The following is a 15138-nucleotide window of genomic DNA, read 5'->3' on the forward strand; positions in this document are numbered from 1 at the left end:
TATGAATTTCGTATAATCCTCAGAATAAACAGCGATTATTTCCCTAAACGGTATTAACTAAAGATACAGCTATAACAAAGCAAAATTATGTATAATGTTTACGAATATGTGTTTACTACACGAAAGGAAAATCCAGAAAAAAAAACTACAAATTCCTAGGATTTTCCAGATAATATTGCAAGGAAAATAAACTATATATTTAATCTTTACAACATACTGGTAAGTATATTTACCACCTGCTTTAACAGTCGATAATAACTCTGCGTTCTACCTACAGAATTAATCTATTTCATACGATGATAATACCAAACAACATTAACCATCACGGATGTCTGGAGACACGATTTATTTTATTTACATTAAAATCTGAATATCTAATTATTATTTAGCTGAACATCGGGCTTCAAATGTCATTAATTCTATATGTTTTTATAACTTTACCTTTTTATTCTTGCTTTATGCTAATGGACAGTCAGCAAATTTTAAGAACTAAAAAATAAAATAATCTTTGATACAGTAATGAATATAAAATTTAAAAACTGTTCAATTGAGTATGATACAGCAGAAAGCATTAATTGTTGTTCATGTAACTGATGAATCGCTTCTATTAAAGCAAGAAAATTTGCAGTGTAATCACTGTTGAATTTACAATTGTGCACGTAAAATGTGTTTTTATATGCGCTTTACATTTTAAAGAAACTAATGTTTGAATAAGTAAAAATATGTCCGTCTATTATTATTTTTTTTTTCGTTGTGGGAGGGTAGATACGCTATTTTCAAAACCTCGCTTACACAGTATAACCTTGGATGTAAATGCTACTAAAAATTTTGAACTCTTGCATCCAAGACAACACCTGACATCACAGTTATAAATATCAGTGTTTAATTTATATTTCTCTAAATTTCGACTGCTTAGATCTATATTATTATTTTTATTTAGTGTTCTGTCTGACGACAGGTCCATATGAACAGGATCCTTCCATCCTTTTCTCGGACTGGGACCTGTTCATATACGTTCTTGGCAGATGATCCAGAAGTGGTTTGCCATTGCCTTCTTCTGTGTGTGAATGGAGTAATTGTTGGGATGCCACGGAGAAACCGGGGAACCCCCCGGAGGAAAACTCCGTGTTGCCTAGACCACGGCCTTGCCCAACACAAGTTATAAATTCGGGCACCGCCGGGAATCGAACCCGAGACCCCCCAGGATTACAAGGCCAGCGTTCTAACCGCTAGACCACCGTGGCACTTAGATCTATAAGAGATAAAAATCTTAGTATTATTTGAGGTTCACACAGCGATTAGTATGAAAATGGAGTATACCAACGTTTCAGATAGAAGTCCTTGTTGCTTCTATCATCAGGAAGAACCTCCGAAACGTCGGTAAACATCTACCAGACTACACGGCGAAATAACCCAGAAGACAACCATCTTCATCTTTAGCAGAATTTTTGATGAAGATGAAGTTACTATTATGGAGGAAAATACCTTCAAATTTTACGTTCCAGATCATAACAAAACATCAGAAAATCACTACCGTTCCTTATATTAACTGCCAAGTAATTATGAAGTCTACAAGGAAGAAAGATTCAACCTGTGATAAGGTTACGTACATTGTTTGCAGTATTCTCATAAGCTTTCTCAAATAAGTAAAAAAAAAATCCAATATGGCTTTCCTTTTGTGTCGTGAAAAACACTGTCAAATTCACGTAATTCCGTGCTTTGATGTGACGGAATAAACTAGGCCTCATGAAACAATGGAAAAGAACAATAGACGAGACAGTTGAATGGCGGAATCCGCAGGTAAGTAGGAAATATACCGATGCACGCATAAAATTACTGCGCCTAGAGGCCTTTTTTTAGGTAAAAATTTATGTCTGCGTGACCACAACAAACTACTCAACGAAGAATCTGGATTAGAAATCTTTCGAAATTGGCTATTACTTATTATCGGACTACGCAGCAGCCCTGAGAATGACAGCAGAGATTGCTGTCGAAACGTTGGTATAATATAGCCACTTAGCCACCTGAAGCGGCTTGTAACCCGAAAGTCTTTCATCAACATACAATATATTTTTAGGTTATGAAACGAAGTCTAACTCCAAGAGAAAAGAGAGTTTTAAAACATAAGATAACATGAGCCCAAAAAAATATTAATTAAGAGTTGAGAAAATTACACGACGAGAAATTTTATAATTTGTACTCGTCATGAGATATTAACGTAATTAAATCGATTCTGGTATATGTAAAGCTTCAAGTGAATAAACATTTTTATAAGGAAATCTCGTGATTCGTGTAATAATTCTCCCATCTATGCTTTGGTCTTCCATGTTACCTCTTCCGTTCAGGTTTTCAAATCAAACATTTATATACATTACAAAAGTCGTATAAACCACCCACTTTTACCACAATTATTAACTATTTATTTCTTTACTTGCTATATAATATATATTTATTTAAATATACAAGATTAAAAGAGTGAATTAAATTATATAAACCCAAAAGACATTTCTCATTGTATCCAAGTATGTTATATGCCCCTCCCATCTCACATACCTCGACTTGATAACTCGAAAATTTGAAGAAGATTTTAAACTATGAATTTTATCAATATGTTATTTTCTCCAGTAACTACTTCCAGTCACGTGGCACTTAATTTCTTCTCAGTTCTCTGTCTACTCAACCATCCTCAGTGTTCTGCTTTCATTTGTAGAGCGATGTAGGAATGCAAGGACGAAGTCAGCTCTTGAGTTGTTTCTCAAGAATTCTTTTACCTTACACAGACCTATATAAATGTAGCTGATGTTCGTAATTATCACTGCAGGCAGTTCGTTGGAATTCAATGTTCTTTTGTCTCAACAGAATCTAATTTCCAAATGAACTATTCCATATGATGGTAGACCTATTGTCAATGCTATTACAAGACGGGTTTATATTTATGCTGTAGTGTATTCCAAACGTCACGTAACCCCAAGTTTGAGATAAATATTTTATCAGTGTACATGTAAATTTCAATTTTCAGTGTCCAAAAAATATAATAAATCAACCACAGTTATGAAATTTAAAAAAAAAACCATGTTAATAATCTACACGTGATAAGGATTACACACATTCTAAATGATTATAAATCTAAAGTATAACCATGAATGTACAAATACGTCTTTATACAAAATTCATGAGTTTTATAAGCCACGGTTGATCCTACCAATAATTTTAAACTATTTTATTTACCAATACTGACTCTCTCGCATCAAGTATGTTACGTATCGAAATTCCTAAGGAAATACGCATTACGCTATTTAAAACGACCAATCGATTATCGCTAATTACGTACTCAACACGTGAGTGAAAAGTACTTCATCTGTCTCAGGTCCAAATATTCACCGAGTTCCCTGTTCTTAAACATCCTTAAAACCACATTTTATACGGGTCTTATAAATGAAACTTTCTGTTTAATTTTCAACGGACATGCAAATTTTAATTTAACCTTTTGAAGTTAGAAACTAGGCAGTATAGAAACATTCAGTCCGTACCGCGAAGAAAACACAACGCGTAACCATTACGAAGATCAAATGGTTAACGCTGTTTAAGGAAGTAATCGCTGTTTATAATGAGACACGCATTGCCTACATAATATTTAAACATTTAGTCCGTACCGCGAAGAAAACACAACACGTAACCATTACGAAGATCAAATGGTTAACGCTGTTTAAGGAAGTAATCGCTGTTTATAATGAGACACGCATTGCGTACATAATATTTAAACATTTAGTCCGTACCGCGAAGAAAACACAACACGTAACCATTACGAAGATCAACTGGTTAACGCAGTTTAAGGAAGTAATCCTTGTTTATTTTGATAATCATACGAAACTCATAAATACCACGTGGGTAAAACATCATGTATATACCACTGTGCTTTAAAGATTTGAAACAGTTATTTTCTCACGGCATTGCACATGGTTGAACTTCTGAAGTCATAACGTTCCTGAGGACAAGGGAGTCCTACATTCTAACTGAAGAAGTTTGCTACGGTTCATGTGAGCTTCTTAGATCTTACGATATTATAATCAACGTAATTAAGCGAAGAACGTGTTTATATATGATATAATTTCTGCATGTAGAACACAATTTCTATATAAGATATAAAACTTACTGGCCGAGAAATTCTTAAAGACTGCATAGTTCAATAAACCATAAGGCAGCCATATTTATAAACAACCATTTCTTTTATGGAACCATAAGTTTATTGACACATTAACAAGAACACGTCTGAGTAAATTAAATCCAGCCCTGACTTTTACATTGTATTTATATAAAATTATTTTACCTGTCATTTTTTGGGGCTCTAAAGTAATTTTTCTCCTAAAACTTTCAAATCAAAATGTTGTACTAATTTCTCATTACTTTCACGTGTGTTGCATATTTTATTTATATTTCATTTCTTAAAATGATCATATATATATATATATATATAAGACGAAAAGTACACATTATGAATCTCCTACTTACAGGTGACTCTCATTATACGCGCGTCGCTATCCGCGGTTTTATATCAGTACCATTGTAAACAAAGTGTAGACAGAAAATAATGTTAATATTATTTGCAACGCCTATAAACGTTTTAATTTTAAAAAAAATGCAATGGTTAATAAACCCTCAACCGAGACAACTGCTTACTTTGTGGGCGCTTACAAGGACGAAGACGCTTATAAGGAGGGGAATATGCCTTTGGCATGTTGGTAGAAGTGGTGGTAAACACCTTGTACGCCTTTCCGTTGTGTGGTTGGCGATCGTAATAATCTACCCACATCCAAGTAAGGAGATTATATACAGACAAGTGAAAGCTGACAACGTAGAAACAAGGTGTGTACAGAATCCTATTCAACCGCGGTTACCATACCGCGTAAACAACCCACAAAGAAAATGTCTATCTTCAGGGAAACCAAATCGTGTATCCTGGTAGATATTTTCTAAAGCTTCGGAGATACTCACTGCCTCCATCATCAGGGCGATGAATGCCCTGTGTATTTTAAACACTGATACAAAATTACACCAGACTACACAACGCAACGTCCCAGAACACAATTATCGTCGTAAAAACTTTAAATTTCACCAACGAATACACAGTTTGCCTTAGTAAATGAATATACAATTTATCAATTCCAGCATGTATCTTTGTTTGTTTTTTTTGGGTTTAAAACGCCTTGTAGGATTTTGGTAAACGTCAACATTTCGAGGAGAAAAAAAAAACACTGTCTCCATCTTCAGGGATGAAGACATTGCCCTCGACTCTTCGAGTATCGACCTTCTTAGAGTCGAGAACAAAGTCACGTGACATTTTTCACCGCCGTTCTCTCAGACAAGACAATAACAAACAAGGATTATTACGCATGCCATTTTACGAGCTAATAATTAAATCTTTTGAAACTGGGAATCTTAACACTCTACATTCCGATCCTATTAAAATGGAATTATGATAAAATGAATATCAAGAAATGACAAGACCTGGAACGGTTACTACTCCAGTCTTGAGCATAAATACTTTCTACAAACATTCCTTGGAAACTCGAAGCCTTCACCGACCTTCAAAAATCTCTTAAGGCGAACTCGATATATAAATATTATTGCGGATAAAAATCTAACAAGTAGGATTCATCATCAGGCGAGTGGTAAACTTCTACAAGAATACATGACGCTAAAACCCAAAAAAATATCCACCTTTGTCAGGGACTGATGATGGAAGCAGAAGGTACCTCTGAGACAATACTGCTACGACAGAACATTGCATTAGTATATTATTTAAAGACGCTTTTCAAATAGCTTGTACTAAACAAGCGCGAATGACGATAAAATCGAATAAATAATAGGTAAGAATGTGGAAGGAGACGGTCGTACCCACTTTAGGTTTCTGTTACAGTACTTTCTAGGCCAGTGGTTTCAACCTGGGGTACGCGTACCCCCGGGGGTACGCGAAGACATCTTATGGGGTACATGAAATTTAAAAAATATATATATTCTTTTATGATAAACACTGAATAATGAGTAATGTAATTTATTTAATTTATTTTAGATGTAGATTATATACTATGTATAACTTGAATTATACACCAACAACTTTGGGGGTACAAAGTTGAAGAGAAATTATATCTGGGGGTACGCGAACAAAAAAGGTTGAGTACCACTGGTCTAGACTGTAGTTAAACATTTTTTACTCAGGGGCCAGATAAAACTGTTTGTAAGAGACCGCGGTCATTAGGGTCTCACGAAAAGAGTTTTAGTACGTCAAAAACTATCAAAGAGTTACCAATTTTCGTCCTTACTGACCATAAGTTTTCTTATAAAACTACATAACAATTACGTTAATAATTAATACAGACACGTCGTCTTAAACTCTGACGAATTATACCAATTTTAGGGTCGACCACACTCAGTTGCAGGTATGACAATTGACAAGAGTAAATATGTCTACCAACATACCAAAACTTACATTTCCACAAACACTTCGATTTTATTACAATTACAACGCACTTTCTAGGGTATTTGCGATAAATTAAACAATAAAAATCATTGTTATTAATAATACTATAAAAACTTAACTAACAGGATAGAGATTTTTCCACGGGTCACACACGACTCGCGAGCCTGTGGCTAGATTCCCAGCTGAATAAGAACTATCTTGTAAGTGAGACAGGCTAGGGGACGCAGGCTGGTAGCGAACACTTCGATGTGGGGGTTCTGAAACTACATCGCGATGCGTCATGTTCGAGGTAGGATGTCCCGTTACAGTGCTGGCCACAGTGCGTAATCTTCTCCAAGTCTTTCGTCTCGCTATTGGACTCAACAATTTGCTCTGTGGATTCTCTTGAGGTCAGACGAAATCACATAACTGTTCTTGTATCCCGAAAACACGATCTGATACAGTTGTGGGTATGAATTTACTATCGACTGTGGCGCTCGCATCGGTCGATATCTCGCCCACCCAAATTCTTCCCTTGTTTTTATAGATTTAGGGACGACAAAATAAGGAAATTGATCACCAATGATAACGCACCACAGTGTATAACCTCTGCTTTCGGGTGAAAGCCGCGTCGAATGTTGGGGGTATTGACCAACGTTTCGGCAGACATTACAGTTGCCATCTTCAAGGTGGGTATGTTGCGCGAAGAGTTCTGGAGGCCTTATAATAGGTACGCAATGAGTGGGAAGATAGATTTGCTCTTTGTTACTTCATGTACAAATATGTAGTAAGTTCCTTTAGCAGTAAATGACGTAAGAATATATTTTAGCATGCAATGTGTAGTTCTTTACATGACAGTATAAACGTCAGACTTACGAACCACAAAATAAAAGCTAACAAGTGTGATTTCAATGTTTAACATTTTCATTACAAAATCATCTCAGTGTACCTTTTGTCTCCAGGATAATCCACCTCACATAATTTCTCGTGAACTATACATTCACTATTATGAGTTCGAGAATCGAAAGTTTACATGCAACGATATTGCCAATAGTACCAACTTATAAGATATAACTGTGAAAAAAAAATGATGTGCTAATGTAAATCGAACATTTCGATAGAGAACATCATTTTAATATATTTTAAATATTTAAATGTTAATTATAGTAATATTTTAATATTTAATAGGAATTTTATTGTGATTAGACTGACAAGATTTAAACAAAAAGATATATAAAAATATCGCGGTTATGAAAAGAATGTGTGGAGATTATGAGAATTAGCATCTGACCAAGTCGAACCAGTAAGTGAGTAATTTCATAACGTTTCGAGGTTAGGAAGGTCGATTGCTCGAGGTCGCGTAAGTCGATTCTTTATCTGCAGTTATTCTACACAGACTCGATTACATGATCACATATTGTCCTTTAAGAAACCAGAAAGTAGCTTAATTTGGGTGTGGTCGTGAAAGCTATAGAAAATGAAACTTCAATACAATTCAGTGCATGACGAAAATCTTCATGAAGCCACCTGAGGTATTAATTAAGAAACTAACTTCATAGATCAGAGTCCATCTTGAGAAGCTAATAGTCGCTCAGTTGGTCAAAAATTATTTCTAAGGAACCCAAATGTTTACTACAATATTCATAAGAACTATCTACTGATACTTGTCCAGAGATAAATAAACCTTGTTCACACCTTCATATCCATTTCTTTAAGATCGTTTTCAATATTATCCTTCTATCTACGACTAGGTCTCAAAATTTATCTGTTTCCTTCAAGTTTTCGGACTAAAATTATGTGTGTTTCTCCCGTGTCCATATACTTTTTAATATTATTATCCTAATAATATTTGGTTAAAAGTAACATTGTGCATCCTACTGTCCTTCAGCCGTCTTAGGTCCACCCCATTTTCAACCATTCTTAATTCATATCCTTAAACGGATAAAATTGTAACTATTAAAGCATAAATCGCGCAAAGTACGGGAAGGAAAATTCTTATTTAACGTTTATCATACAAATATTATATACATAAATCTAAGGGAATAAAAAATAACAAACGAAGGCTGAATATAGAAAATTAAATTACAATATACACGTTCACATAATTCACAATACAATTTTCTGTTATCTAGTAAGAACGGCTTTAGTTAAATGTAATTTCTTTTGACTTAATCCCTTCTTAAAGAGTATCAAAGCATTATCTTGTTAAACGTAATGTAAGACGGTCAATTCTAACTGAACACTCGAACGTGCTGGTATGATGACAACATGACGTGAAAGTAACACAAGTAGAACATGCCAGTAATTTTCACTTCGTATAAGTGTTTGTCTATACGAACAATATGGGTGGACTTCTGAATGTCGATGATGGACAGATTTCATTGTCATTGTTTGTACGACACACTACCCCAGATCATGTGGGCTTCCTATGCAACCTAAATTCGAAACTGAGAACAACTGTGCCCCCTTCAGACATTTAAAAACATACCTTGAATAACGTTCAATTATTTATAGAGTATTAAACCATCTTTCGGCTTCTAGCGGTTAGAACGCTGGCCTTGTAATCCTGGGGTCTCGGGTTCGATTCCCGGCGGTGCCCGAATTTATAACTTGTGTTGGGCAAGGCCGTGGTCTAGGCAACACGGAGTTTTCCTCCGTGGCATCCCAACAATTACTCCATTCACACACAGAAGAAGGCAATGGCAAACCACTTCTGGATTATCTGCCAAGAACGTATATGAACAGGTCCCAGTCCGAGAAAAGGATGGAAGGATCCTGTTCATATGGACCTGTCGTCAGACAGAACACTAAATAATAATAAGATGAGGTGGTCTAGCGGTTAGAACGCTGGCCTTGTAATCCTGGGGGTCTCGGGTTCGGTTCCCGGCGGTGCCCGAATTTATAACTTGTGTTGGGCAAGGCCGTGGCCTAGGCAACACGGAGTTTTCCTCCGGGGGCTTCCCCGGTTTCTCCGTGGCATCCCAACAATTACTCCATTCACACACAGAAGAAGGCAATGGCAAACCACTTCTGGATCATCTGCCAAGAACGTATATGAACAGGTCCCAGTCCGAGAAAAGGATCGAAGGATCCTGTTCATATGGACCTGTCGTCAGACAGAACACTAAATAAATATAAAATAAAATAAGTTTATAACAAAGAAATAAAATTACAAAATTAAATCATTACTTCATGTGGATCGAGATAAAATAGGTAGACGAAATTTGTCTGGCGTTCGGCACATACGACATTTTGTGTCAGACGACAACACGATAATTGTAAATTCAAAGGCGTAACGTATAACCTGCCAGCCTTCGGCACAAGGCTGTAATGCCTACTCATGTATGGAGTTGCTTTGGAATGACCTTCAGATGGGCTGTACAGACCTTGGGTTCGGTTCTTGGCAAAGCAGACACATCTATCCTACAAAAATTATCATTTCAATCTAACACATTTATCTTCCACGTGTAACTTAATTCTATACGTTAAAATAAAGTTACATTTTAATTAACTCCTATATAAAGATTTATTTATTCTTTGTTTATTTATACGTGGTTTAGTCAACGACTACATTTCACAGACTGACAGGACATGTAAATTAATTTTAAAAAAACCAGTCCCGGAATTTGACTCTGGGAACTGAGTAAAACAACGAAATGCCTCAGTCACACTTTAACCCTGTAACTAACGACTAAGACACAGACGTGCCAACTATTCGACATCTACGTTCACTGATAAAGAGACTTGGCTACAGAATTAGTTGAAAAATAAATAATAGTTGTCATGGCTGTGCCTTAGAACATTTTTTCAGATCTTCCAATCGATAAAAAGTTACGAGACATATGCGAACAGCTGATCGAACGTTGATAACCTCTCAATCATGTAACTGAATGATTTTAATGGCTACTGCACAAGCTTTAAAAAGGATACAAGGAGACAGGTTATTTTATAAACTACAGAATTTCTTTACATCGAGACGTCAATGCTAAAACGATGTAATGCGATTCAGAATACAGCGGCATTGAAACGAAAGTGAGATAAATTGTACGATGTCCAGAAATGGAAAGTTTAGGAAAGGTACAGACTTTTCATTACTAAACCAGCTCCAGGCAGTGTCTTGTCGTGGTCATTCATTCCAACATAACTGTTTCTTTACATTTCACGGGTATTTCTTTCGTATCTATTGTTATTCTAACATTATTTAGTTAACATAGCCTCCATATTACTTTCAGCAGTAATATTAAACATTTTCCAGAAACATATGTCCGCTTGATCAGATTTCTTTAAAGTGGCTATCGTAAATTTTAAACAGTTCAGTAATAAAGCCACAGGAATGATTATGAAAAATGTAAAAAGTAACCCGAAGTTCGTAACGAAATGTTATGAAATTCGATTTCATTTGATGGTAAGATTATCCTTGGTACCTAACTAAGCTCCAAGTTATGCTAAAGAATTATGGAGTGGAGGTACAACTCCACGTATTCTTAACCTCGGTAACAGATGGGGGTGAACGGTTAACTGCATGTCCGGTCTCTTTAACCCGAAAAAAAAACTGGTACCGATTGTAAAAGAGACTTGATAGGTCCCAGAGCCTGTCTGGACGTTGTAGCGAAAACTCCTACCCCCATTCGGCTGTCCGCGAGTACTTATCCAGTACATTCACAGGTATCTATGTCTGGATGTTTTCTGTCCCGGAATAATTGGTTATAATTAAAAATACAGGATGATTTAAAAGTCTCCGCGCTCTTGTAAGAACACAAATGCACTTCTCGAGGCTAAAATACTTTCGGTTATAAGCTACAAGGTCATAGTCACGTATCAACTAGGAAATATGTGTGCAAAGTAAGTTTATAATCACCCTGTACTTTCCCTTAGAATGACAATGGAATAACACCTGGTGTATCCGTTAAGGGCAGAAGCTTACTCGCTGGAACAGACAGTGAAATGAAAAGGGGGGGGCTATCCCAAAAGGTGACGCCCAACTTTCCCTTTCGTCAGCCCCTGCCTCAGAACAGGAAATAGTCTCAGAGTCTGGATCCCTATGGCACCATCACTTTCTCCTTCTGTGTGACCGCGTGGTCTATAAGACGCTTTTTTCGTTATGCGTGTTGCCTACCAATTAACAAGAACAAATATCCCCTACATGAAACATCACTGCATAAAGTTAGCATTTTTAAAAATGAAGATTACAGTCTTCTGAGTTTTTGAGTCGTATAGTCTAAAAGAATTTTACCGACGTTTCAGAGGTACTTGTTGTCTTCTAACACAGTGATATTAAACCTGGGGTACGCGTATCCCCGAGGGTACGTGAAGACATCTTAGGAGGTACGTGAAATTTAAAAAATGTATATATTATTTTATGATAAACACTGAATAATCAGTAATGTAATTTATTTAACTTATTATAGATGTAGATTATATACTATGTATAACTTGAACTATACACCAACAACTTTGGGGGTACAAAGTTGAAGAGAAATTATATCTGGGGGTACGCGAACAAGAAAGGTTGAATACTACTGGTCTAACAGACTACACGACGCAACAAACCAAGAAGACAGACATCTTCAGACTCCCCGCCATGAGGACCACAAATCAAAATTTAACAAAGTAACCAGCATACTGTCATTTAGACTAAAAATTAGATGAATTTTAATTTGTGGCTTCTGCTAATAAAAAATAATTTACTCATATCAGAGATTCTCTTTTACCAACGATTACATATAAAATAAATCATATTCCACAAAATTCCGATTGTAATTATTTTAACCACTATTTACAAAAACGTGAATAAGGCGATATAATTAAGCAATAAATAAATGTTAAATATTTATATGTTATCTTTATAATATGAATGAACGCAACGATGTTCCTTTGTTCAGCGCTGGAGTTTCTATTAATTTAACAATTGACATTGGCAGTACTGATAAACATCACTGACTTTCTTCTGACATAAAATAACAGATCAAAACACCAACCACTAAGATTCATGTCGATGATATAGAAAAGCTTTCGCTAGCTCGAGAGTTGTTTTGTCATGTTAAAAAAAAGAACCGCTAAGTTTCCATGACCTCAGATGTACACCCCACATAAGAAGATAATTTATAGACTCTGTCATCAGAAACTAACATTGCGAAATGAGTGTGTATCTCATCTAGACCAGTGGTGTTCAACCTGGGGTACGCGAAGACATCTTAGGGGGTACGTGAAATTTAAAAAATATATATATTATTTTATGATAAAAACTGAATAATCAGTAATTTAATTTATTTAATTTATTTTAGATGTAGATTATATACTACGTATAACTTTAATTATACACCAACAACTTTGGGGGTACAAAGTTGAAGATAATTTATATCTGGGGGTACGCGAAGACATCTTAGGGGTACGTGAAATTTAAAAAAATATATTATTTTATGATAAACACTGAATAATCAGTAATGTAATTTATTTAATTTATTTTATATGTAGATTATATACTGTGTATAGCTTGAATTATACACCAACAACTTTGGGGGTACAAAGTTGAAGAGAAATTATATCTGGGGGTAAGCGAAGACATCTTAGGGGGTACGTGAAATTTAAAAAAATATATTATTTTATGATAAACACTGAATAATCAGTAATGTAATTTATTTAATTTATTTTATATGTAGATTATATACTATGTATAACTTGAATTATACACCAACAACTTTGGGGGTACAAAGTTGAAGAGAAATTATATCTGGGGGTACGCCAAGACATCTTAGGGGGTACGTTAAATTTAAAAAATATATATATTATTTTATGATAAACACTGAATAATCAAAAATTTAATTTATTTAATTTATTTTAGATGTAGATTATATACTATATATAACTTGAATCATACACCAACAACTTTGGGGGTACAAAGTTGAAGAGAAATTATATCTGGGGGTACGCGAACAAAAAGGGTTGAATACCACTGATCTAGACGATATCCTTAATAAATACAGCGCGTACAAGTAAATATCCTAATCTTTGCGTCACAGTGTATTTCAACTGTGCAAAGGATTCGTTAAACAAGCCGTGGAGAGGTATTTGCCTTGTCAGTGTCTGACAGACGTGACTCGTATCTCAAAAGTAAGCGGTTGTTTCAAGAAGAATTTCCTCCCGTGTTCTTGCCTAAGACATGTTCAACAGTGGGCTTCTTTCCTGCTGTCATCCTTAGGAATGTGTGTCTAGGGAGGGTCCTTTGCGGCACTGAACCAAAGCAAACTCATTACAAAGCCACAGAGACAGTCGACGATGGAAAAGACATTGAGATTTGAAGGGAAAGTAAGAATATATTTTCGCGGACAGACGACAAGGTATGGTCATCAGAATTCGGTATGAATCCCGGTCTCACTTTAAAATAACACAGGCAAAACTGCATAACAACAGAAGTCATATCCGTGAATTTTCTACTCGCCAATGACGAGTTCGTAAAAAAAATGACTGTAAAAACATCTCTTATCGCGAGCTCTACAATAATAAATTAAACGAGAGATTTTATTCAAGAAAATTCATCAAAAATTAATACCGTAAGAATTTTCAGATTGGCGAATATTTTCTGTTACGATACACGTAAGTAAAGTAAAGTAAAGTTTGTCCCACTATACGCCATGTAGGCGTTTAGGGTGAGAGGAGGTATAGCTCCTCTCTTCCTTGACCTAGACACTAGATGGGGGTGAGTGGTCAGCATCACGCCCCGGCCGGCTTTACCCCCGGGAAAGGACCCCGGTACCCATTGTAGAGGAGGCTGGGTGGGCCCCAGAGCCGGTCTGGACGCAGAGGCTAGAGGCAAAAACCCTCTGCCCTCGTCGGGGATCGAACCCCGGCCGTCCAGCCCGTAGCTAGTCACTATACTGACTGAGCTATACGTTTCGACAAGTTTCTTGCCTAACAAGGAACAAAAACCTACATCCTTAGAACGCCTACAAGACGACGTAATTAACATAACATTCTGAATACCCACAATATAATAAATAATTATTTCATTATAACTAAGCTGACAGCACAAAACTACCTAAAATTTAATATTGTACCATGGCTTATATAGAATTACGAGCATTTTTTTTAAAATGCCATATTGGGATGATTACAAGTATGAACAGAGAAGAAATGTTTTTCAAGGAATCCTGTAGGCTGAAGGAATAAATATGTAAATAAGCAAGAAGTTAATTTCTTAGGAAACAAAAGAATGCCGTAGGGTATCCAATACTTGTAGAATGTTATACAGCATTATTTCTCAAGAACAAGGTTCCATACATGGGATGTTCTGCCTACCAGCAGACTCATTTGAATGTCAAACAAGTTCTTGAAAGTAAAAGTATTCTAAGTGGGTTTTTTTTTCCTCTAAACTACAAATAACATGTTAGGATGTTGATGTTCAGGGTAGTAACTGCGTTCGCGGTTAAGTAAATACCATCTTTTCCGACATTATTTTTACCTAAAACTTTAGTATCTACCTTGAAGTCAAAATGGCGTCACAACCCAAAAGACCAACATCAATATTTTCACCGCCGCGAGATGCAATGCAAATCGACAACTGTTACCCACTACGCTGATACGTTCACTCTTTCCAATGGATAGTAGAAATACGTGTTAAAATTCCTAATTATTTAACCACTTAAAAATTCTTTATACGTCCCTTGATAATTCCGTGACGATTA

The 15138-nt window shown here is 35.8% G+C and overlaps 1 protein-coding gene across 1 annotated transcript in view; it reads left to right on the top strand.

The window, feature by feature from the left end:
- LOC110827031 (uncharacterized) overlaps window positions 1-15138 on the top strand; it is a 59244-nt gene that overhangs the window by 4812 nt on the left and 39294 nt on the right. The window lies entirely within an intron of this gene.

The sequence above is a fragment of the Zootermopsis nevadensis genome, unplaced genomic scaffold, assembly GCF_977971745.1.
Source record: "Zootermopsis nevadensis isolate Lab colony 2312 unplaced genomic scaffold, Znev_1.0 Znev_ptg000031l, whole genome shotgun sequence".
Lineage (NCBI taxonomy): Eukaryota > Metazoa > Arthropoda > Insecta > Blattodea > Termopsidae > Zootermopsis > Zootermopsis nevadensis.